The 27,901-nt window shown below is 43.8% G+C and overlaps 1 protein-coding gene across 9 annotated transcripts in view; it reads left to right on the plus strand.

Annotated features, from left to right (window-relative positions):
• Positions 1 to 282: 282 nt before the first annotated feature.
• The window catches only part of LOC147020680 (hyaluronidase-2-like), a 65,969-nt gene continuing 38,350 nt past the window's right edge, over positions 283 to 27,901 (plus strand). For 2 of the 9 annotated variants that reach the window (XM_085896209.1, XM_085896207.1), the window contains exons 1-3: positions 884 to 1,131; positions 3,145 to 3,286; positions 11,369 to 11,461. The gene's annotated coding sequence lies outside the window, so the exon portion shown is untranslated. The other 7 variants (XM_085896211.1, XM_085896212.1, XM_085896210.1 and 4 more) reach the window with 7 other exon arrangements.

Below are 27,901 nucleotides of genomic sequence, written 5' to 3' on the forward strand. Positions count from 1 at the left end.
TGGAGGTAAGTGCTCTACTGAGTGCCGTTCTAGTTTTTCCTGGGATATTGGCTTCGCGTTGCAGCGGAATGCAAAATTTCAGCTTTTTCATCCAACACCGAAAAGGTAACACACACACACACACACACACACACACACACACACACACACACACACACACACACACACACACACACACACACACACACACACACACACACACACACACACACACACACACACACACACACACACACCAAATTGATGGAAAGAGGAGGTGGAGCCTCGTGCCAGGAATTCCAGGACAAAAGGACATTTAGCCAGAAATGAGAGCTCCAGCGGAGTGTGCAGGACCGTTGTGTATTCCACGTTAATTCCTCGATACTGAAGTGCAGTGTTCGCAGCACTCTAAAACCCTCGCGAAGAGCTGTTTGTTCGGTGAGAAAATCCTGATTGTTAAAACGAAACAATCAGCTTCCAGTGTGACGTCATCGTCAAATAACGTCCCAACTGTGTTCGCAGGTGTCGAGTGGATCAGAGCGTGAGGGCTTGGGTCTGTCAGGAGGGGGTGTTCGGGTATAAAGGGGGAACTTTGCAAAAGGGCGAAAATTGAATGAATGAAATCTATTGGTGAGTCACCACAGATTTACCTTTCATGACGTTGTGGTGAAAGTTTCATCGCAATTTAATATATATTACCTCAGAGTTCCGTGAACTGTTCGCAGGTAAAGAAAAGCAAATTATTGTCTTTCATCGATGTGAGATATAAATATTATTTAATGTCGTTAATGTTTCCCTTTCCCTCACCCTCACCCTCACCGACACGACACCTCCATCGGCTCGCTTTGTAATCACGACGGGTTACACTCAAGCCGCGCTCACAATGAACGAATGAGTGGCACACATCGAGTCGCGAAGGGCTGGAAGAAAGAGAATGAATAACGAATGAATCGAATTTGTCCCGCGAATGGGATCGCTGCCCGGTAATACCTGCCGCCGGGGCCTCGGCTCACCGCTCGTCCGACCAACCGGCCGGCGCGGTAGTCGCGGGTCACAGGCTGCGGCTCTTCGGTTCGCGCGTCACCCCGAGCCTCCCGTGAGCACCTCGCGCGTCACCCTGAGCCTCCCGTGAGCACCTCGCGCGCCCCTCACGTGAGTACCTCAGCTGCGCGCGCCGGCTCACGCTGGGAAAAGCCGGCATTGTGCGCGCTCTGCGGACTCCGAATAGGTGTGGACTCAAGAGTTCGGATACCGTTGGGAATTAAAATGGTATCGGGAGTACGTGCGTGTGGTGGTGTACGAAACGCGGTTACGAATCGTGCCGAGACATCCACTCGGTGTACTTCAGCAGGAGAATGTTTGACCGTTTTCCGGGAGCTTTTTGTTCATATGGTCGTCACATCACCCTAACCTGACCACAACCCACCCAACCCTCACCCCCACTCAACCCGTACCAAAACCTTAAAATCAACCCCCATCCACGACAACGCTCCACCCCATCTCTCCCCCACTAACTATCCCCTCACCATGCTCATCCATCCCACCCCCCACCTTCAAATCAACCCCTCCACGCTAACCCCCCATTCCCACTCCGCCCTCAAATCAACCCCTCCACGCTAACCCCCATTCCCGCCCCCACCCTCAAATCAACCCCTCCACGCTAACCCCCCATTCCCACCCTCAAATCAACCCTCCACGAAAACTCCCCACCACCCACCTTCAAATCAACCCCTCCATGCTAACCCCCATTCCCACCTTCAAATCACCCCCTCCACACTAACTCCCCACCCCCCACCTTCAAATCAACCCCCTCCACACTAACTTCCCACCCCCCACCTTCAAATCAACCCCCTCCATGCTAACTCCCCATTCCCACCCTCAAATCAACCCCCTCCATACTAACTCCCCATTCCCACCCTCAAATCAACCCCCTCCATGCTAACTCCCCATTCCCACCCTCAAATCAATCCCCTTCACGCCAACTCCCCATTCCCACCTTCAAATCAACCTCATCTACACTAACTCCCCATTCCCACCTTCAAATCAACCTCATCTACACTAACTCCCCATTCCCACCTTCAAATCAACCTCATCTACACTAACTCCCCATTCCCACCTTCAAATCAACCCCTCCATGCTAACCCCCATTCCCACCTTCAAATCAACCCCTCCACGCTAACCCCTCATTCCCACCCCCGCCCTCAAATCAACCCCTCCACGCTAACCCCCATTCCCACCTTCAAATCAACCCCCTCCACGCTAACTTCCCATTCCCACCCTCAAATCAACCCCCTCCACGCGAACTCCCCATTCCCACCCTCAAATCAACCCCCTCCACGCTAACTCCCCATTTCCACCTTCAAATCAACCCCTTCCATGCTAACCCCCCCATTCCTACCTTCAAATCAACCCCTCCATGCTAACTTCCCATTCCTCCCCTCAAATCAACCCCTCCACGCTAACTTCCCATTCCTACCCTCAAATCAACCCCCTCCATGCTAACGCCCCATTCCCACCTTCAAATCAACCCCTCCACACTAACCCCCAATTCCCACCTTCAAATCAACCCCCTCCACGCTAACCCCCCATTCCCACCTTCAAATCAACCCCCTCCATGCTAACCCCCATTCCCACCTTCAAATCAACCCCTCCACGCTAACCCCCCATTCCCACCTTCAAATCAACCCCCTCCACGCTAACCCCCATTCCCACCTTCAAATCAATCCCCTCCACGCTAACCCCCCATTCCCACCCTCAAATAAACCCCCTCCACGCTAACCCCCCATTCCCACCTTCAAAAAAACCCCTCCACGCTAACCCCCATTCCCACCCTCAAATCAACCCCTCCACTATACCCAACCATCCAATCCCATACTGTCCCGTTACATCTCGTCAACACCACAGATATGCCATCACATCTCCCATCCACCCATCAACAATCCCCCAACACAATCCTATTCCCACCCGAAAACTAACACTTCCCCCAACCCCAACCCCATTTCCTCCCACTCACACACTCAGTCCACCTTCATTCTCTTCCATCAATCGACGCACCTTTCAATGCACCATGGACCCAGTCGCTCCACCCACTGCACCCCATCCTCCTCCACAACTCCCCCCCACCCCATTCCCCATCCCCTAATTCTCCTCCCCTTGGCTTCCCAGGGAACGCGGAGGTAAAACCCAAACCAAGAATCCTCGATCATCGGGATGCGTTCCTGCAAAGGAACCGAACAGGTCAATGTGCTGTGACTACGGTGATTGAACACGACCGCACAGACCTGGTAGAACACGACCCTTCTAATAGGTAATAGTTCACCACTCACCATGTTTCACCACACCACGTGAAAATACTACTTTTGATAACACACCGAGTTTGCTAATTGCCACAACAGGTGTATCATTGTTCAGGTAGAGTGTTTTTATAATCCTTGTTCACGGTATATAGGTAGTGATGTTATTAGGAAGTGAAAGATGGTTTTTGTATGATTGTTCAGGTGGAGTGTTTTTATAATCCTTGTTCACGGTATATAGGTAGTGATGTTATTAGGAAGTGAAAGATGGTTTTTGTATGATTGTTCAGGTAGAGTGTTTTTATAATCCTTGTTCACGGTATATAGGTAGTGATGTTATTAGGAAGTGAAAGATGGTTTTTGTATGATTGTTCAGGTGGAGTGTTTTTATAATCCTAGTTTACGGTATGTGGGTAGTGATGTTATTAGGAAATGAAAGATGGTTTTTGTATGATTGTTCAGGTGGAGTGTTTTTATAATCCTTGTTCACGGTATATAGGTAGTGATGTTATTAGGAAGTGAAAGATGGTTTTTCTATGATTGTTCAGGTAGAGTGTTTTTATAATCCTAGTTTACGGTATGTGGGTAGTGATGTTATTAGGAAGTGAAAGATGGTTTTTGTATGATTGTTCAGGTAGAGTGTTTTTATAATCCTTGTTCACGGTATATAGGTAGTGATGTTATTAGGAAGTGAAAGATGGTTTTTGTATGATTGTTCTGGTGGAGTGTTTTTATAATCCTTGTTCACGGTATATAGGTAGTGATGTTATTAGGAAGTGAAAGATGGTTTTTGTATGATTGTTCAGGTGGAGTGTTTTTATAATCCTAGTTTACGGTATGTGGGTAGTGATGTTATTAGGAAATGAAAGATGGTTTTTGTATGATTGTTCTGGTGGAGTGTTTTTATAATCCGAGTTCATGGCATGTGGGTAGTGATGTTATTAGGAAGTGAAAGATGGTTTTTGTATGATTGTTCAGGTAGAGTGTTTTTATAATCTGAGTTCATGGTATATAGGTAGTGATGTTATTAGGAAATGAAAGATAATTTTTGTATGATTGTTCAGGTAGAGTGTTTTTATAATCTGAGTTCATCCTACGTGGGTCGTGATGTTATTAGGAAGTGAAAAAAGATTTTTGTATGATTGTTCAGGTCGAGTGTTTTTATAATCCCAGTTCATGGTATGTGGGTAGTGATGTTATTAGGAAGTGAAAGATGATTTTTGTATGATTGTTCAGGTCGAGTGTTTTTATAATCTGAGTTCATGGTATATAGGTAGTTTGTTTGTTAGGGTTTGTTAGGGTTAGGGTTAGGGTTTGGGCGGAGGAGCTCCTTGTGAGCCAACGGCCATCCATATCTAGTGCCCAACTGTGTCTGCAGACGTCCTCCTGCAGTTGGGTTACTTCTTATTAGGAGGTTGGTGGCAGGATTTGCACTCCGGCCACCGTAAAACCCTTCATTCCGCAAAACGCAAAAAAATCTGAAAACCCACTCCGTGGGAGTACCTCCTGTGCAGCTTCCCTTCGCAGGGCAGCTCACTGGATGAGGGGATTGGGGCAAAGCCTTCGGGACCCCCAATCTTTGATAGGAGGGAAACCACGGGGTAACATCCCTGGGTCAGATTGCGGGAGAGTGTGTCGGAGTGCTGCTGAGGTGTCGTCCACCAGACGGCGGTCTCCTTGGGTTAACCTGAGGCGGTCCCTTCGGGTGGGTGCCTGGAATGTCCTATCCCTAAGAGAGGATGATCACCTGTCTCTGTTATCATCTGAGCTTAAGCGTTTGGACATCGGGATTGCAGCTCTCTCTGAGGTTCGGAGACCGGATTGCGGCGAGATAATGGTGGGTGGTTACACCTACTATTGGTCTGGTCGCTTTGATGGTTACCATAACCAAGGAGTTGCTGTAGCTGTGTCCAATAAGCTGACCCCAATGATAATTGAGGTAACACCGGTCAACGAGCGTATAATGAGATTAAGGATTCGTCACTCCTTAGGTGTCATTTCCCTGGTCTCTGTTTATGCTCTGACTGAGGCGAGTGATCTCACCATGAAGGATGCATTCTACGCCACGCTCAAGTCTGTGGTTGATCAGTGCCCCAGACGAGATACACTTCTAGTCTTGGGGGATTTCAATGCATCAACTGGAACTGATAGGGATGGTTATGAGGTGTGTGTTGGTCCCCATGGGTCAGGAACTATGAACCAGAATAGCACTAAGTTCCTTGACTTTGCAAGAAGTCATGGACTTAGGGTGGCTGGTTCATGGTTTCAGCGCCCACAAGCTCATCGCTGGACTTGGTATTCCAACGCTGGCGGTGTGGCAAAGGAGATTGAGCATGTCCTCATTGACGGTCGTTGGAGGATGATCCAGAACTGCAGGGTCTACCGGAGTGCTCAGTTCCTCAATACTGACCACAGGCTTGTTGTCGCAACTTTAAAGCTGCACCTTAAATCCTGGAGAATGGTACCATCCCAGCCTAGGCTGGATGTTGCCAAGCTCAGGGATGAGAGAGTCGCTGAGGAGTTTGCGAACAGGCTGAGTGGACACTTGGGGGGTCTGGGTGCTTTGGGGGGTCCTGAAGAGTTGTGGAGCGCCTTCAAGACCACCGTCCTTGATGTTGCCGGTGGATGCCTTGGAGCTCACCGCAGGGCAAAGAAGAATTTTGTCTCTCAAGGGACACTGGATACCAGAGACCAGAGTCGCAGGGCCAGGTTGAATGGCAGAGCTGAGCTGTTCAGGGAGCTGAGGCGTAAAACTGTACGTGCACTGAGGGTGGACAAGGAGGCCTATGTGCGTGGAATCTGTGAGGGGGTAGAGCATCACCTGTGGACAGGTGATTCTCGTCCCGCTTACAGGGGAATTCGCGCATTACGTTCATCCAAGCCCATCCCTCGGAGCACTGCAGTTCGAGCAGAGAGTGGTAGGCTCTTGACAGAGGAGTCTGAAGTGAAGGCCCGCTGGGCTGGTTACTTTGATCGGTTGTACAAGGCTGATCCCCCAGCTGTTGAGTTGGACGTCAAGGGTGTTACAATCCCTGTTGCTGACCCACGAATCAACTGTGGTCCACCTTCGCTTGTGGAAACACGGGCTGCGGTGAACCAGTTGAAACGGGGCAAAGCTCCAGGGATCTGTGGCATCCATGCCGAACTTCTCAAGGCTGGTGGAAATGCTGCACTCGTGTTGTTGCATGCAGTTTTGTGCTCTGCCTGGAACACAGGCATCATCCCAACTGACTGGAAGAGGGGCCTTGTTGTCCCTCTCTGGAAAGGGAAGGGTGATCGCCAAGACTGCAACAACTACCGAGGGGTGACGCTGCTCTCAGTGCCGGGCAAGGTCTTTGCTCGGATAATTCTCGATAGGGTTCGCCACCATCTGCTTGAGCACCAGCGTCCAGAGCAGTCAGGCTTTACACCAAAGAGGTCAACGATTGACCGTATCCTTGCCCTTCGTGTCCTCACCGAACGCAGACGAGAGTTTCGGCAGGGGCTGCTTGCAGCCTATGTTGATCTCTGTAAAGCGTTCGATTCAGTGAATCGGGATGTCCTCTGGAGGATTCTTGGTCTTCGTGGGATGCCACCAAAACTGATCGATCTGATGTCTGAACTCTACTCTGGTACTGAGAGTGCTGTGAAGTGTGGTGGTACCACCTCTGACTTATTTCCAGTTGTTACTGGAGTTCGTCAGGGATGTGTACTTGCCCCCACACTTTTCAGCACTTGTATGAACTGGATTTTAGGGAGGATGTCGGAGAGATCAAGTTGCGGTGCATCGTTTGGGAATGTCAAGATCTCGGACCTTGATTTTGCAGACGATGCAGTCATCTTTGCGGAGACTTTAGACATCCTTTTGGGGGCCCTCGAGGTGCTGAATGAAGAGTCGGAGCCGCTGGAATTACGGGTTTCTTGGGTCAAAACTAAGATCCAGGCTTTCGGTGACATCTTGGATGCTGCTGTCCTGTCTGTGTCTGGTTGTGGTGAGGATGTTGTGGTCGTGGAGAGATTCACTTACCTTGGCAGTGATATTCATGTCTCTGCTGGCTGCGAGTCAGAGGTCAATAGACGTCTGGGTCGGGCCTGGGGAGTCATGGATTCACTGGATCATGGGGTGTGGCGCTGCCGGTACCTGTGCGGGAGGACGAAAGTCCGAGTCTTGAGGTCCTTGGTACTTCCAGTCTTGCTCTATGGGTGCGAGACTTGGACTCTGACCAAGGATCTGAGACAGAGACTTAATTCCTTTGGTACCAGGTGTCTTCGGAGAATCCTTGGCTATCGCTGGTCGGATTTTGTGTCCAACGAGCGGTTGCTGAGAGAGACTCGGATGAGATTTGTTTCCTGCATAGTCTGTGAGCGTCAGTTGCGGCTGTATGGACATGTGGCTCGTTTTCCTGATGCTGATCCTGCTCACCAGATTCTCTCAGCGAGGGAGTCTCATGAGTGGAGGAGGCCAGTGGGCCGACCACGTGCCTCATGGTTGTAGCAGGTTGACCACCATCTCAAGGAGATGGGGATGGGCCTGGCATCTGCCTGGGGGATGGCCAGACGGAGGCCCCTGGAGTACCGGCGGAAAGTGGACGCAGCGACGCGCTGTTCTGGCACATGCTCCCATACCTGACCTGACCTGACCTGTTATTAGGAAGTGAAAGATGGTTTTTGTGTGATTGTTCAAGTAGAATGTTTTTATAATCCTAGTTTACGGTATGTGGGTAGTGATTGTATTAGGAAGTGAAAGATGGTTTTTGTGTGATTGTTCAGGTAGAGTGTTTTATCGTTGTTCATTGTATGTGGGTAGTGATGTTATTAGGAAGTGAAAGATGGTTTTTTATGATTATTCAGGTGGAGTTAGCATTCATTTGAATATAAAGGTTTTCTTTTTTTCCACCACCCCCAACCAATGGCAAAATGAGTGTTGGTTTTGTTCTTTCTGACAATTCTCAATGAAACTTGAACATAAACTGAGGGTAATACTAAAAGGGGGAGGGGGGAGGAGGGAGAGGGGGGGAGGAGGGAGAGGGGTGCAGGGGAGAGTGAAGAGGAAGAGGAGGGAGGGGGGTGAGGAGGGGTGGAGGGAAGGGAAGACAGTGTGAGGTGAGAGGAAGGGAAGGCAGACGTGCGGTGGAGCGTTAATTACGATTCATACGATTTCATCAAAATGATTCTGCATCAGTGAAGATTGAAACAAAATAATATTTGAAATCCATTTTCCACCGGTCATCGTATAAACAAGTTCTGGAGATAAACTCCCATCCAGACATAAATACCGCCCGGACGCGTCCTGAGCCCAGCTTGGACATGGCCGGAGACAAACCCTGCTCACACACGTCCGGATACAAACACCGTCCAGAGAGAGAGAGAGAGAGGGAGAGAGAGGAGATGTGGGAGGAGGGTGCTGGGAGGGGGTAGAGCAAGGATGGGACAAAGACAGAGAGAGAGAGATATGGGGGTAGGGGAGTTGGTAGACAGAATATGTTATGCTTTATAAACACACACACACACACACACACACACACACACACACACACACACACACACACACACACACACACACACACACACACACACACACACACACACACACACACACACACACACGTCTTTGGCCGACAATCGGCAATTTTTCTGGAACTGGTAGGTTGGAGTCAGTGTGATTGCTAATGACAGAACGTACTGTATTCAACACAAAAACCTTGAGCAGCTTTTACCGAGAAATAACGTTGCGTTTGTAGAGCCATTTCAGGGATATGTTTACAAACATTATTCTTTATAAACAGCTGCATGTGAGGGGTAGAAAAAAAATTGGGCTTGGTAATTTTGAAAACACGTTGATACAGCAAACGCCAAACAGCTCAGAAATCGAGTGCTATTTCACAACTCACTCAGGATGACTGAGCACGAACCGCTCGCTCAGGGTGACGGAGCACGAACCGCTCGCTCAGGGTGACGGAGCACGAACCGCTCGCTCAGGGTGACGGAGCACGAACCGCTCGCTCAGGGTGATGGAGCACGAACCGCTCGCTCAGGGTGACGGAGCACGAACCGCTCGCTCAGGGTGACGGAGCACGAACCGCTCGCTCAGGGTGACGGAGCACGAACCGCTCGCTCAGGGTGACGGAGCACGAACCGCTCGCTCAGGGTGACTGAGCACGAACCGCTCGCTCAGGGTGACGGAGCACGAACCGCTCGCTCAGGGTGACGGAGCACGAACCGCTCGCTCAGGGTGACGGAGCACGAACCGCTCGCTCAGGGTGACGGAGCCCGAACCGCTCGCTCAGGGTGACGGAGCACGAACCGCTCGCTCAGGGTGACGGAGCACGAACCGCTCGCTCAGGGTGACGGAGCACGAACCGCTCGCTCAAGGTGACGGAGCACGAACCGCTCGCTCAAGGTGACGGAGCACGAACCGCTCGCTCAAGGTAACGGAGCACGAACCGCTCGCTCAAGGTGACGGAGCACGAACCGCTCGCTCAAGGTGACGGAGCACGAACCGCTCGCTCAAGGTGACGGAGCACGAACTGCTCGCTCAGGGTAACGGAGCACGAACCGCTCGCTCAGGGTGACGGAGCACGAATTTGCTATGAATGATGTGGCACAGAAAAAGCAACCGCAGTGAGTGACCGATTCACTCCGAATGACGTGGCGCGGTACCGCTGTCGACAATGGGCGCTTGGTAAGTGGCTTAAGCATTCATACAAGCACTTTAATAAATGGTTGATAAGGAAGCGTTGGCCAGGCTGTCACTGCATACCATAAAGGAGCCCTTTAACTTTATAGCCAGTCTTCACCACGCAGCAGCAGTTCGTGAAATAATTTGAATTGATGAAATAAAATGACTTTATCCACAAAAGAGTTGCTGCTTTATGCAGAACAACCCTGGAGACATTAAATTTCAATCTTCCATTAATAAACATTGCAGAAAATCCCCCATTTTGCCAGCTCGTCTGTGCACGTGTCACGTGGTACATCGGTTTGGGATCTACCAAACGTGAGAACTTTTTTTAAAACGTCCGTTTTTTTTGAACATTTGCTTTGATTTCCTGTAGAAAACCTCGCAAAACCTCCGAAAATATGGACTCGGATCTGGCAGACGCTATGTATAAGCAGACCCTCTCAGGGACAGGGCATGTCAGGTCGAGCAGTGAATGCATTAAATCATAAAGCTCAATGAAGCTTGTTAATTTCGTTACGTTCCTAAAATTTTGTTCACTGAATGTAATTCTCCAAACAGGACAAAAAGATAAGTTTAATGATTTAGAAATTTCACATTTTCTTGTGTATTTATGGAGAAGGAGGGAACATAACCTCGCTCACTTGGAGTAAATAGGTATATCTGCTTAGTTATAAGACTCATTATTTGTTTAAATTATCAGATTTCACAACAGATTTTGACACTTGTTTAATCCAGACGATATCTGTTCCTCAAAACCGAAATAATATTTCGATGATATACTTTAATTAGGCCCTTGGAGGAGATTGTGGGAAATCATATCATATAATGCATGAAATCGCTGCAACCTCCTAATTTGAAAACTCTAGTATGTACAAAAGCGATGTATATACAGTAATTTGTAGCTATGATGAACAGGTATTCGATAATATGGGTGAGGAAAGCGAAGATAACTTTATCGTTAAGAAATCGTTGCGGCCTGTTTCAAGTTAAGGCATGGTTGAGCAGGCCAAAAAACATGGCGGCTTCAGATCCCAGCAAGGTTACCCAGGAATCGCCTTACGACCCCAAAGAGCGAGATGCCCGAGGATCGCCTGATGAAGGATATAATTAAATAAGGGTGTTAATAATTATCTTCAAAAGGAGTGTTTTTTATTAACCCAAACACCCAACTTTCACTCTTGCACTTCCTTGGAGTTTTCTTTGTTTGCATGCAAAGTGTGGTTTATACAATGACACACACACACACACACACACACACACACACACACACACACACACACACACACACACACACACACACACACACACACACACACACACACACACACACACACACATTGACATTTATTATTATGGTTTATACAACGATAAAAGTTACAATGAGAACAAAAGAATGATCCAAGACTTTTCCTTTTTCGGATGGTGTGCTCCGTAGGACACAATGATTCCCAAGTTTTGATGATGATGACTACTGGAATTGCAGTCTCTTTGGAATACTGCACGTCCTGCAAGAACCCAACTGGATGAGGTGCAGTTTGTGGTGAATCCTTCTTTTACACAATTTGTTGTTTTAATCCTTCTTTTAGACCTACACACGGTTCCACCATGTCCTTTGTGCTTGTGTGTTCTCTGTGCATGGTTTGGCCTGTTGGCCTGGCTTAAATTTAATTTAAAAAAAAAAAATTCTCAGTGCTTGTTACATCTTTGCTTTTTCTAGTGGTGGGAAAGTTTGCAAAACTTTGAGGTATTATGTTGGGACAAAAACTTGGGGTGGAAGTGTGATGGAGCCAGGGGAGATAAGGAGGGCAGGAAGGGTGAGGAAGGCAGAGAGATGGAGTGGTGTGTAGAATGGGGTTTGGCAGGAAGAGGGAACTTGCTTGTCAGAAAGACATTTCTCGTGGAGAGGAAGATGGATATGCTGGGTCATTTAGTGCCTGTGTAAAAAATTGCAGCATACTTTGGTAGAGGATAAACAGGAAAAACCAAGCTGCCATTGCCTATGTAATGCAAGGTTGCAATGTAAAGCTTTTGGAAGATCATTGATATATCGATTATAAGAAGTTGTAATGTTTCCCATAAAGGACAATTTGTCGATGTGTGCGCCGTCCATCGAAAGGACATTAAGCTGGAGGATCCGTCTGCAGGCACCGGTCCCATGGTGTCTTTCATAAAGAGTGGCGAGTTATCTCCAGCACCGCAAACAAACTGAAAATGCATGCCTTAATGGACAGGGGACACTGCATTAGCGGCACAGCAATGCTCACATCAATGATACAACCAGCTTCTATGTGCTGCACACCAATGAATGAATGAGTGAATTAAGTAATAAACCACGGACCAAATTGTCAAGGCAGTGTAAAGATAGCTGGATGAACGGAATTGATGAGACAAAAAATAATGAATCCTTCCCAATTAGGAACATGCATTTCAAAATGTTTATAATAATGCATTGCCAATTGGAAAAATTCAAAGTGTAATGAGAATAAAATACTTTGGAATTCCAAGAGAATTTTTTTGCAGAAAAATATGAAACAATATCAAGGCAAAATGCAAAAGGGTACAATGACAAAAAATGGAGATGAACACTTGGAACTGCATTTGTGTGTTTTACACACCATGGCAATTTACATCACATGACATGTGTGTGAACGAAAACGGCACCTGATAGAGGGCATACCTCCATCAGGTTGAACAGTTTACGTTTTGTATCCCACTGATAGGCCAGATCTGAATCTAGACCATCCGCCCTTGTCACACACCAAAATCTAATCGGCTTGCTCTTGTCACCGACCCAACTCATCTTCAAAATTTGGTTATCTGTCCACAACTTTTTGAAATATCATGCTGTATGTCGTTTTTGTCCCCATCACTCAATGATGAAAAAAACTTTTTTTAAATATCAATAAATTCTCATACCTGGATTCAGATCCTGATCTTCACCAAGATCAAATCAATTCGGCCTTGTCACACACCCAACCTGTCCACCAAATTCTGTCTGAATCCATTCACAACTCTTTGAGATATCCTACAATATATAGTTTTTGGCCCAATCACTCAATAGTGAAGAATCACTGAAGAAATTCCACTATCCAGATCCAGATCCAGGTCTTCACGAAAATCAAACCGATTTGTTATTTTCACACACCCGACCTGTGCACCAAGTTCTGTTCGAATCCGTCCATAACTTTTTGAGATATCCTAGTCATAGACAGTCTATGACCAGGATATCAGACAGGGATGAAAACATAACCTGAGTACCTTCGGTGGTGGAGGTAAAGATTAAAAAATTATTGGATCCAGATCTTCACGAAAATCGAATCATTTGTTCTTGGCACAAACCCAAGCTGTCCACCAAGTTCCATCCGAATCCGTCCATAACCTTTTGAGATATCGTGCTATTTATCATTTTGGTCCTATCGCTCAATGGTGAAGAATCACTTTTAAAATTCCAGTATCCGGATCTGGATCTTCACCAAAATCAAATCAATTTGTCCGTGTCACACACCCACTAAGTTTCGTCAGAATCCGTCCATAACTTTTTGAGATATCCTGCTCACAGACAAACAGACAGGGGTGAAAAGGTAACCTCCATCCACCTTTGCTGGCAGAGGTAACTAGTTAGACAAAAAAGAAAAGAAAACACAAAAGGGGTCAGGTGATTAAACTTTACTTTTGTGGGAGCAAACCAGTATCTTTGAGAGCATTACTTCCAATTGGTATAAAAGCCTGTCAAAAATGATGGGTTGGAATTATTTTATTTGAAATATTCAAGGAGACTGGAAGATATGATGTTTCGTAGGAAGAAAAAGCATTAATTAAAAACGCAACATGTACAAATAGGATCCTATTTTTTCTTTATCTCCTGGGAAGTTTCGTATCCACGGTACAGCCTCGTGAGCGTACCAAAGTCTGAAGCATTGCCTGAGCATCAGGTGTGCTCATATCTTATTTATTTATTAAACATCCTACGGACGTAAATGAGCACTCGTTTTACTCTGCGCATGTTGCACATCATGTGCAGCGAATTTCACCACCCTGTGCCTTGTATTTATTGTTATTTTAAAAAATGCTTCTGTACACCGCCACTGAGGCTTGGTTTGCAAATCACCGTCTACAATTCCTATGGAAGAGATGTAATTACTCTTTTGTTTTTGGAAAATGTTTTTGTAGTTTTTTTATCCTGAAAAATAGACTGTAGTCAACACACAGTCATGTTAAAATATTGGCCTTTAAAACCCTTCTTAAATCATCCTTATGGGGACAGACAGATGAACAAACACACACTGTGTTTTATATCGGTAAATTACTAATTACAGTGATTATTATAAATATGTCTGCTTTGTGATTTCATATCTCCACACCTGGACTCTGAAGCTATAGAAAAGAGTTGTGAGGTCCAACAAATCATATTTCATGCTCAAAGAAATACAAGTTTACATTCAATCCCAAAATAAGTGTGTGTCACTGGGAATATAAATCCACCAAAGACCCACGTCCAGCCAACGCTTCTGTCGCACCGACAAAGCCTCTGCTCTGAAGTTCTGACCCTACATTATTCTTTAACTGGGGACTGTGAGTTGAAGACTTCTTATTGGTCAAATTGTTTGACCTGAGCCTCTGTCCGTTCGACATATTTATTTGCTCGATGTTCCTTCTGTGTCTGTAATAAAAGAGTCTACGTGTGGTGGTAACCTCATAAACCGATGGATCGTGACGTCGGTTCAGGTCGCTGGTATTGGAGAATAATGGAGTGGCTTGTTCAACCAGCACAGTTTTGGGCCTTCCATCTCACTTCAAAGCTGTTACTTTCAAAAAGATATCTCTGGATCAGAGCCAACCGCATTTGAGTGTTCGGACTGCTCACACATTCAGACGATCGTGGAATGCTTTGTGTTGTTAATGCTGTCATCCATCAGGCTTGTGTTGTACAGGACCAGTTTGAACAACGTGGCATCTGCTCTGCTGATGTGAAGTCCATGTCATGCTCCTTAAACCATTTCCAGATATCAATGCTATCGAGTGTCTTTGGGGTGTGTTCGACTGTTGAAGCAGAACCCGTCCCCAGTGGCAAACCCCCCTTGACGCAACAGCATTCCACTCTCCAGGAGGAATAGGTCTAAATATTTGTCTCTTGGTACCACAATGAAACAATAATTTGAAAAAAACAATCTGTTCAGTTTGCTCTTTGTTACCTTCAAGCTGACCTCAGTCTCAGCGTAGAAAATGCACCTACGTATTGACACCTCGAGAGCATCGATTGAGAAACGATACCTTTTGACGACAGGTTTCCAGATTCAGTTCAAAGCACCTGCCACAATTCTTTACCTGAAAGCCTTCATGATGACGTGTGATCATGGAGTTAAAACTGATTTTCACACTCACTGCTTCATGTGTGCTGTAGATGAGAGATATTCTTTGTGGCAGTTCTGATATGAAGTTAGTTCTTGAGGTTCCGGGTAATTCATCGTTCGTATTGGGGCTCTGCACCGACCTTTTCAGTCAAGTTCATTTACCTTAAGAGGAGATCCCTTGCGTTGTGACGAAAGTCAAATTTGGAATATGGTAGAGTAAAATGCGGGCAAGTTGCCCGTCAGGCAAAAACGCCATTTTTTATTTTTAAACATACAATTCATATATAATTAATAAATGTTTCTTAATGATATATAGACATATTGAAAGAGTAAAAAAAAATTGGCATGACTTGGACAACTGTGAGCATCTCATGAGTGGTCCTCATAACATTTACCTTTAGGTCATTATTAACGTGAGTTGCCTTACAAGGAACTTCAATGCAGGAGGCCATTAAGCACGTGAAAGCCTGTGCTATTATTTCCAACCTATGGTTGTTAATCTGTGCTCTGTCCATTTTAAATGCTGATCATCAAGTGAGGAAGCAACACGTACCACTTTTAGTTGTTGATATGACTCGGTTGTGGTTTGAACCACCGACCTCTTAGATTTAGAGTGGATACTCTAACCATTAAACCACCGAGGCTGGTTATTAGTGGAGAACATCTTGTTAGGCCTCTCTGGTTGTATTTGCTCGTCGATCTGCACGAGTACAGGTTAAATAGTTTTGTACACTGGCGTTTCCAGCCAAATACTAAGCTAAACGCCATTTAGAGTCAGTCTTTTTACGGCCGTGTGACGTATTGGTGACCCCGGAGGGCTCATTTTGACCTCACATTGGCCCCACGTGCATGTTTAGGTGGGGGGGGGGAGCCACGGTCTGTACAGATATGTACTTTAGGGAGCTGTAAGATTGAGTTTGCAAGCTTGGCATTTGATGTGCCATTTGTGTCCGTACTAGTTACCCTTTACGATGGCTTGAGAACGACCAACATTACAAAAACTTTAACTTCGTTGATAGATGTACATGATCCAAACTTGTTCCTTCCACTCATGTAATTAAATATATGTAAAATTAATAATGAGCAAAGATTAGTAAAAGACATGCCACTGTTGATGCAATGACAAAAGAGATGAAATATTATGTAGGGCGTTCACAAAGTTCTACCAACAACATACTCACAATAGTCTGAGTCACACCGAGGCTTTTTGCTGTTTGTTTCCATTGTACATAATTGGTAAGAATTTTTTCTAATCACATATACTTATACATTGCAAAGTAAGTAAGAGAAAGTTGGTGTGTTTTCATTTTTTATTCTTTGGGGGACTAGCAGGAGTATCTCGCTTGTACAACCTTTTGAATGGCCCTCGTGCCATTGGCATAAAGCCAGAACCTTGACGGTTTTTCCATCACTGCTCAAGCTTTGTGTGTTGAGTGACACTGGGGTTGTCTGAAGGAACGTGCACGACCATTGGCTGCCCAGCCATGCCGAGACAAAAGGGCGTCTGTGCCACGGCGTTACGGTCGCTGACTCGATGCTTCGGCTAGGTCGGCGGCTGGGAATAACCCCTGGAGGTGTAATTGCAGGGTGCGGTGGACGACCGGTCGGTGCAATGTCTCGGTGATGGAGGCTTTAGTGGCTTCTCGTAATGAAGCAATACCATAGTACGTACGTATGTGTAAGTGTGTGTATCTCTTCATTGCAGATTCTCAATTGTTAACTTGCTGTTTGCTCTCATGAGATTGTCCTCAATGGCAAAGTTTTTTTTTTGCCTCAATGGCAAAAATGGCAAATTTTCAGTTTTGTAGAGCTTGGAAACCCTATTCTCGTCCTGAAACTTGAACCACAGTGTTTCCATTTTACTGTTACATTTCAGCTGATCTTTCGTTTCACAAGTCGGTTTGGGTGTCAGGATGGAAAGAAATGATTTTTTGTGTATTTTATTAACATTATTTAAGGCTTTGGAGAAGTTGCTGCATGTCGAGGGGATTCAAAACTTCTCAGAATGAGTTATTCATAATGATCCAAGAAAACAAGGTTTTAAAACTTACAACCGATGGGGAGATACCAATATTTTTATCGGTCTATACCGATATTTAATAGGTATATACCTTTTTCAATGGTAAAGAAATATTTTTCTTTTAATAATGCATGTATGTACTATATATATATATATATATATATATATATATATATATATATATATATATATATATATGTGTGTGTATGTACGTGCATACATACTACCCATCATCATCATAAGATACGAGATGAAACTTTTCCACCATGGCACCCATTACCAGGCATGCAAGCATGCACACACGAACCCATGGAGAGTCCCTTACAGATCCAAATCTACCCATATGTACCATGCACCGCTACTTTGTAGCAACTGCCGACTGTACATCCCAATCGGGATACGAACTATACCGCTATCAACTGCAGTAGTGTAGGGAGCTTGGCATGTGGCTTAAGCATTCCAATGAAATGGTTGATAAGGAACGGCTGGCTTGGCAAGCGATAGCAAGCTGATTGGTAATGGCACACACTCACAAAAATACGAAACATCGCCGATTTCTTCACATTTTCAGATTTCGAGTTATGCAGTCCCATTATATTATCCAATCCTTCAAACTCAAATTACATTTCAATTGTATACTTTAATTAGTCCGTGAGAGTAGATCGTGGAAAATCGCATCATATAATGCATGAAATCACTCCAAGCTCCTAATTTGAAAATTATAGCACTTACAAAAGAGAAGTATACAGCGATTCGGAGGAATGTAGATGAGGTTTACGATGATATGAGTGAGGAAAGTGAAGAAAAACATTTTCAGCACTTCATCGTGAATAAACCATTGCAGCCTATCCAAATTCCCAGCATTGTTGAGTAGGCCCAACAAAATGGTGAAGTGAAACCCCAGCGTGGAAAAGCAAGGTTACCTCGGAGACGCATGCACCTTAAGACCCTGTCGAGGGAGCGAGGTATCTGAGGATGTGCCTGATAAGGCCTTTAATTATCTCCAAAAGGGGTGTTTTAATTAACCCAAACACCCAATTTTCACTCTTGCACTTCCTTGGAGTTTCCTTAGTATGCATGCAAAGTTTCAGGGTGCTAGGTTTCATGATTTTGGAGTTATGGAGGAGACACACACACACACACACACACACACACACACACACACACACACACACACACACACACACACACACACACACACACACACACACACACACACACACAACCATTTATTAGTATAGACTTGCAAATACAACCTGTCGTTTCACTGACGGGTGTATTAAAGGGGGGGTTAAGAGAGGGAGGGGAGAGAGATGAGGCAGGAGGGAGGGAGAGATAGGAAGGGGGGAAGAGCGAGGAAGAGTGGGGGGAGGGGGAGGTGGGGAGAGCTATGCCTCACCAAACATTGCTATACACTGCGGGAGGGGTGCGAGGAGCGTGTGGGCGTGTGTGTGTGTGTGTGTGTGTGTGTGTGTGTGTGTGTGTGTGTGTGTGTGTGTGTGTGTGTGTGTGTGTGTGTGTGTGTGTGTGTGTGTGTGTGTGTGTGTGTGTGTGTGTGTGTGTGTGTGTGTGTGTGTCGGGGTATGAAAAAAAAAAAGAGAGAAAGGTGAGGGGTGGAGGTGGGGTTAGTCGAGAGAATGATATGTTATACTTAATGACTGAACACACACATAAAAACAAACTCGTGTCAGAACAGCTGTACACACAACGACACGACAGAGTTTATGATGTAATCCGCTGGAACATCTGCAAAAACTTTGATATCCTAGTTATAGAAAATTTGTAAGAACATGAACCAAAAGTAATCACTGAAAACATTGAAGTTCGCGTACAAGAGAAGAAGGCATCCACATACCGTTCACGTACAACCTAGTGATTCCATCGAGCGTGAACATTGAAAACAAAGCGTTGTGACCAGATATCATACTTAAGTACAAAAAAAGAGAAGAAGGCATTGCTTATTGAGGTGTTAATACTGGTGATTTTGGACTAAACGAAGCAGAAATCAAGAAAATGACCAAAGACCATGACCTCAAGAATGAAGTGAGAAGATCTAAGAAGATGAAGAATGCCAAAGTTGTGCCAATGATGGTGGACCGACAGGAATGATGACAAAGAACCTCATGGAGATATTAAACATAGGGGCATTACCCCTGGGTGCTCACCTGGTAGTGGCTGGATAAGATAACCAGGCAACCACTGGTAGGCATGGATGACCCACAAAATATGTCATGGAGAAGAAAGTAAATACCTCTGGATTTGCTTTTTTTTGTTAATGCCATGAATAAACCTTGGTACATCACGGGTGATAAAGGTTGTGATCAAGTTTCATCGAAATTGTGTGTGTGGTTTCATAAAAGAAAGTAAATACATATTTTGGGGGGCAAGCCCCCTTAAATCTCCTTTGAGCCCAATTTTTCTAATGTCATGAACTAAGTCTGGCACATCATGGATGATGAAGGTTCCAGGGAAGATTCATCGGAATTGTGTGTATCGTTTCTGAGAAGAAAGCAGATACCTCTCCCTTCAGACCCCGTTTTTTAAATGTCATCACGGATGATGAATGTTGTGGTCAAATTTCATTGAAATCGTATGTGTAGTTTCTGAGAAGAAGTTGCAAGTATATGTGGATGGATGGACGGATGGACGGATGACGCACCATCCCTGGGCATTTTATTACAAACGAACTCCAGTTGGAAGCTGTCCGGGGCTCAGTAACGATCCTGAAGAGAGCCCTCGACACAAAACTTTGAGAACAGAAAACTCCACAGCTTGGTTCATGAATCGGGACCCCGAACTGAAATGAAGGGGGATACTTTGAGCCCACCCTGGGAGGACTCAATTCCACATTCTGAAACCTACATATGTAGATACCAATCAATGACACACACACACACACACACACACACACACACACACACACACACACACACACACACACACACACACACACACACACACACACACACACACTGACATTTATTAGTATCGAAGATATCCAGTGTATCTGTTATATAAAGCTCATTCGAACCATTGACTGACTGACCTATATTAAGGTTCAGTACTTTCTGAGTGACATCGAAAGCTGAAATTTTGCCTGCCGATGGACATCGAAGCCGGTACACCGGGAAAAGTCACAGAACCGTTGCAACCATCCGTAAATGAAATTATAAATAAATGAAAAAAATAAATGAAAAGAACAAATGCAGGTAAGCAACCCGAGACAATGGGGAAACACGGTTCGTTATTGTTTACAATGTGTAAGCATACACGCTACTGTGTATATGTACATATGTGTGTGTGTGTGTGTGTGTGTGTGTGTGTGTGTGTGTGTGTGTGTGTGTGTGTGTGTGTGTGTGTGTATGTATGTATGTATATATATATATATATATATATATATATATATATATATATATATATATATATATATATATATATATATATATATATATATATATATATATATATATATATATATATATATATATATATATATATATATATATATATATATATATGAGCCTGGTGTTGGCGCAGTGGTTAGGGAAGCGGCTTGGGACCCAAAAAGTCCTAAGTTCAAGCCCCGTTGGGCCATGAATATATATATATATATATATATATATATATATATATATATATATATATATATATATATATATATGTATATACCAAGTCGTATAACACCAGGGGGTTGACTCAGCCTGTCATCCTTCCAAGGTCGGCGAAATGAGTACCAGTTGTACTGGGCCCGGTGTATACCCCGGTTAAAATAGGTGTACCATATCCCCATGTCGTAAGAGGCGACCAGGGTTGCGTCAGGAAGGGCATCCAGCGTAAAACATGTGCCAAATCACTATGCGGGCGGATCATATGGATGATCCGCTGTGGCGACCCCTCACGGGAACAGCCGGAAGAAGAAGAAGATATATATATATATATATATATATATATATATATATATATATATGTATATATATATGTATATATATATATATATGTATATATATATATATATATATACATATATATATATATATATATACATATATATATACATATATATATATATATACATACATATATATATATATACATATATATATATATATATATATATACATATATATATATATACATATATATATATACATACATATATATATATATACATATATATATATATATATATATACATATATATATATATATATATATATATATATATACATATATATATATATATATATATACATATATATATATATATACATATATATATATATATATATATATACATATATATATACATATATATATATACATATATATATACATATATATATACATATATATATATACATATATATATATATACATATAAATATATATATATATATATATATATATATATATATATATATATATATATATATATATATATATATATATATATATATATATATAAATATATAAACACACACACAGTATTCATGAAATCAGAAACAAAAATGGTGTTTCTTAGATTAATACATCTTATTCCAAGAACTTTTTCAAAACACACCACATATTATATGCAATGCTCGGACGTTTGGATGCATCGATGTACTTGAACATGAATAACAAGGACATTTAGACACAATGAACAAGTGAACATAGTAATGGGATTTGAACTTGGGAGACCCAGATCCATCACAGCTGTGTGCTCCACCAGGAACGCAAAACAGGGAAACGCATTTTTATTCTCAGATGATTTCAATCGATTGTTTTATCACATGTTCTTTTCGATTAATCTCCTTTAAACTCCGGATTAAACGCAGCAGCAGGTTTTTCGAAGATTAATCTTGATCTCTTTCATCTCGATGTGGGTGGGAATGGATCATACAGGGTTTTGACAGGTGGCAGATGCCAGTCAATCTGTTATTGTTAACGGGGTTTCTCACTCACTTGGTAAATGTAGCCTCACAAAATACCTGATTGGTTTTCTTTGGTTGAAAAGACAGGGAAACGTTTCTTTGCAAAAATGACTAAGATAGATGTTGACTCTTGGTCAGAATGCAAGTTTGACAGTCGCACGGTGTGGGAAGTTTGTCGTTTTTCATATACCATTGGTGATCTGCTTTGAGAGTTCTCACAAGTTATTCTTGAAGATGATATTAGTTTCATTAGTTTTATGAGCATTTCAATGACTAATGCCGTTTCTGACTGACTGCCTTTGGGATAAGCGACTTTCCTTCCCCCGGATGCTGGTCGCCAGGGTGGCGGAGTCTATGCCCGGGCACCGCCCGAGGGCCCGTGGGAGCCCTCCCTTGTCCTCTTGCAAACAGGCAGAGCTTGGCCCATGACAAGGCCCACAACTTACTTTCTATCTCCAGTGTGATGCTCTAATTTATTTTGTTTTCTTAACTCTCAAGATGTGTTGTGGCTGAAAGATGGAAAGATTGAGCAGAATTGGATTGAGGAAACGAACGACTCGAGGTTCGTATTTGCATCTGGTCACTTGAGAAAGTCATTTTGTTGTTGGGTTACTGGTTCCACTTTAGTTGTTTCTTCTATGACGTGTTCACCTTTGAGAAAAAGGAACAGGTGATTGTATCCCAGTAGTGAGGCTTCTATGTTTTGACTCATCGACCATGTATATTCCCATGGTGATAGCAGGGAGCTGTTTTCCTCGGTTTCATTTCGAAATAATCATCCCCGCCACCGAAGGTGGATGGAGGTTATGTTTTCACACCTGTCTGTCTGTCTGCTTGTCTACAAGCAGGATCTTTCAAAAAGTTATGGACAGATTCATACAAAATTTGGTGCGGTGGTTGAGTGTTTTACACGGATGAATTGATTCGATTTTGGTGAAGATCCGGATCTGGATATGAGAATTTTTAATTTTTTAAGTGATTCGTCACCGTTGACAGATTGGGCCAAAAACGATGTGTAGCACAATATTTCAAAAAGTTGTGTGCGAGTTATGACAAAACTAGGTGGATGAGTTGGGTCGCTGACGAGAACGAGCCGATGAGATTTTTATTAAGGTCTGGATGCAGATCAGGCCTATCAGTGGGATACAAAACGTAAGCTGTTCAGCCAGGTGGAGGTATGCACTACACTGAGTGCCATTATAGTTTGTGTTATTGTTCACTTTTTAACACTTTATGCACTCCTTTGAGCTTTATGTTGTTTCTCCATGATGCAAGCTCTTGAGTCCATATGACGGCCACGTTCCTCTCCGATCATTTCTATGGTCCAGTGTAAAATTTGCACTGCTGGTCATTGCTTATAAGACTTTTGCATTGCTAAGTCATTGCTTAAGTGTGCTCTTGATCTCGATGCCAGCCTGAAAGTGTTCCAGGATGGCACATCTGTAGCTTTAATGGATGTAGAATGAGGAAGAGCCCGAGTGGGGGACGGGTAAAAGGAAGGGATGTAAGCTAGACAAAGCTAATTGTAGGATGTTGGGTGAGGGGAATCGTTGTCCATAAATACTGATGGGATGGTGTGGATGTTGCTTGTCTGCTTGCATCAGCATTCAGCTCTTAAGTTAAAAAGAAAATCGCACCCGTGTCCGAAGGATCCGGTTCAATTTGGCTTTTTACCTCCACCACCGAAGGTGACAGAGGTTATGGTTTCAAGCTTTTCTGTCTGTTTGTCTGTCTGTCTGTCTGTCTGTGTGTGGGATATCTCAAAAAGTTGTGAACGGATCTGGATGAAATTTTGTAGACAGGTTCGGTGGGTGACAAGGACGAACTGATTAGATGTTGGTGAAGATCTGGATCTGGATCTGACGACTAGAATTTATATTTGTGATTCTTCACCATTGAGAGATGGGGACCAAAAACGATATTTAGCACAATATCTCAAAAAGTTGTGGACGAAACTTGGTGGACACGTTGGGTGTGCGGCAAGGACAAACCGATTCGATTTTGGTGAAGATCCGAATCTGGATCTGGATACAAGAATTATTTAATTTTTTCAGTGATTCTTCACCATTGAGCGATAGGGCCAAAAACGATACAGTCCGGTATAGCATGATATTTCAAAAATGTATTGGGCCCGATATGTTCTCGTGGATCAGGCATTACGTGGCGGAGGTATGCGCTCTACCGAGTGACCTTCTCGTTTAATATGAAATAGGCAAAGCCGAGAAATGAACAAACCCCATTATATTTACCCATTTGAATTACCCTCTCACATTATCCTTTAGAATTAAACATGGTGGGCTAGAAAGGTTCTTCTTTGTTATTTTTGACAGACAGATAGAAGAAAGGACATACGCAAATATTGAAGCGGCTTCACCGCTTAAAAAAATGAACAGCTTTCATCAGTATTATGGGCCAAGCAGAGTAACCCAGAGGGAGCAGACTCACCTCTGTACTATCGAGCCTGGGTTTGAATCTCGATCCAGATATAAACTCTCATCCTGGTGTTTGATATGTCGGGCGAAGCATCCACGTGTGAGCGGTACTTCGGAAGGATTTTTTTTCGTCGGCGGACCCAACTTCCAGCATTGGTTGTTCTACTTCTTCGACTACTTCTTTCACTGTGTCTTTCATGAAGAGTAGGCAAGTTATCAACAGCACCCTAAACAATTAAATAAAATTCCTCCCCTAACCCTTCACTGCATCAGGGGCACGGCGATCAATGTCATGTTCGCACAAGTTTATAACAATCCATAGTTGAATTCAGAAAGTTTTGCTTTATGTTTTGCCAAATTCGACATTTATATAAAATTTTGCTTTTTGTAATGAGCATATCCGTACGATAAGTCAAATGGCGCACTCGGTCGGTGCATTGTTGGACCAATTATAAAATACACTTTACTCTAATCTTGGTGCATGAGAAACACTCGGGCTTTAACGGTTAATGTAGCTGGCAAAAGATCTTAGGGTCTTGAGCTTGAGATCATGTTCTACCGTTAAATAACACCAGGCGGGTATTTTAATATGAAGCTTTGGACATGCAATCAACATTGGGCGACGCGTGAAATATGTAACGATGTTTAGTTCTCCTGGAAAATAGTTCAGGTGAGGTATTAGCATCGTGCGGTGTCCCTCAGTCAGTCGGTCATTGAGTGTCAGTCAGTGAGTATGTAAACACTCGGATCTTCTTCTCTGAAACCACACACTCACGATTTTGATGAAACCTCACCACGACCTTCATCATCTGTGATCTACTGAAGTTTGTTCACGGTATTAAAAAAATAAAATAAAATCGGGGTCTAAGAGGGTCTACGAGGGGTCAAAGCGAGTCCAGTTTGACCCCCCCCCCAAAAAAAGATATTTTCTTTCTTCTCTGAAACTACACTATTTTGATGAAACTTGACCACAATCTTGATCACTCGTGATGTTATAACTAAGAGTCCTATTTTCACCAAATTTTGTGGAACATCTGTGAACCAAGGCCTCCTGATGCCTTGCAAATTCCATCAAAAAATTTGCACATTAAGTTTGTCAATTTAAAGGTCAAAGTTCATTACCATTCCGGGATCGCTACTTTAGATGTAACCCGATTTCGATGTAACTTGGTAGGAATCATCACTGCATGGTGCTTTCACAAGTTTGTGGTCCTCGCCCCACCTCAAACTCCCCCAGGGCTTTGAAATTTGTTTTTCCTGCCTAAAAGCCTGCCATACATCTCCCACCCCCAGTTTCCCACTCATTCAATCAGACTCAGTAATGCAATGGTTAGAGCATGATCCGCTCCATTGGTGGTTCGAACCCCCACCCGAGTCACACCAAAGACTTTTAAAAGGTACATGCTGCTTCCTTGCTTGACACTTAGCATTAACAAGGATAGAGCACGGACAAACAACCATAGGTTGGCAACCGCAGCACAGGCTTGATGGGCATAAAGGCTTCCTCCGTTGAAGTTCCTTGAAAGGCAATTTGTATTGTTCATCCAGTGGGTCGGTTCTCATAATGTTCCCTCTTTCAGGAGCATCAAGCTTAAAACCTTCCCAGGCACACCCCAAGTACAATCACCAGTTCTGAACTCATCCGTCAAATAGTTCAGGAGTGCAAAACTGTCAAACAAACAAACAAACAAACACTTTTCGAATTATATTTATGATGATTATCGTTGTTGTACAATTGTTGTTGCTATCTCGTGAGGATGCATGAAGGACGAGAGCGCGATCTTTTCATTGTTAAAATGCACTTTGTCTCGATATCATTGTTCAGTTTGCGAATCTTGTTTCTCTGCCCGTTTCCCGACGTACCGTGAAGATACTTGGTGACAATGCAGAATTATTGGGGAAGGGGGGGGGGGGTTCCAAGGCATGATGTACACTTCTTCTGAAATGATGACTTCATTGATTGGTGGCAGTCCTGATTTTGTGGATTTGTGGAACAGGTGGTAAGAACCAAATCTTTCATGAATAAAAAGTCACAATATAATAAATTTCCATCGATAAAAGTTGGCAAGCTTTGTGGGGTTCCTGGTGCCGCATGTTTCCACCTTCGTCATGGTATTGCAGGGTAGATGGTGCCAAGGGTAACTAAAGGTCGCCGTACACCGTCCAACTCTTACTCATGTTGTGTTATGCGTCGTGCGCGGAAAGGTTGGTCGGTGTATGCCATCCCACAACACGTGACGCACCATACATTATGCATCATGTGAAAATCTGGCGTGTTCTATATCACCACTACGTGTGTGTGTGTGTGTGTGTGTGTGTGTGTGTGTGTGTGTGTGTGTGTGTGTGTGTGTGTGTGTGTGTGTGTGTGTGTGTGTGTGTGTGTGTGTGTGTGTGTGTGTGTGTGTGTGTGTGTGTGTGTGAATTTGGCCAATGGGTAAATGCCATAAGCACAATACATTTACATTTACCAAAGGTAACTGTTCAGGGGTGGAAAAGTGTAAAGTTTGTGAAGGTATGCATATTGTCTTGCAGAGAAAAGCAGTTGTACCCAATCCCAAAAAATCATGTGACGTACAATATGTTCTCCACTATATGCGTCTGTTTCACCGAGGGACAGGAACTCAACCGGAGTTAGGTGAAGCAATTGAGCGAATAAAGAGCCGTGGTAAGAGTATTGAAAGACGGACGACTGAAGTTTAGCAACGGACAGATTTTTCAGATGTTTTCTAAATTTCTCCTGTGAGAGTTTCATTCCCTCATTTTCACCTTTCATTTGTTTGGTGGGAAGCTTGGCTCCGTAGAGTGGCAGTATTAATGGTAGCAGGTTAAGCAGCTTCTGGTGGATTCTGGAGGACGCACAAATGGGGATCTCATTCGAGCGCATTGCTTTAATGGCCGGCTGTTCCCTTTCATCCGTCATTCGGCGACTTTGTGATTTATTTTCTTCATTTTTAGATTTTCCTACATTTAAGGATGATTAATACTTTCATAATTTATGCATTTAAGTGTCTCAGAGAGCACCCTTGACCTGGACATCGGGACCGTATGACGTGTGAAAGATCAGGGTGGTGTGGTTCTGATCTGGACTTGAACTCTTGATCCAATTTTTCTGAGTTTACAATGTAGGCCCATGAACTGCCTGAATGCTCGAGGGAATAGGCTGGCGGAAATAGGTCATGATAAAAGAGCATTGTATAGGCCGACCAGCAACAAGGTGTGGGAGCAACAGGATGCAAGCTCTGAAGACCTGTT

This window comes from Eptatretus burgeri, chromosome 9 (genome assembly GCF_056783735.1).
Source record: "Eptatretus burgeri isolate ZD-2024b chromosome 9, Ebu_testis_v1, whole genome shotgun sequence".
Classification (NCBI taxonomy): Eukaryota; Metazoa; Chordata; class Myxini; order Myxiniformes; family Myxinidae; genus Eptatretus; species Eptatretus burgeri.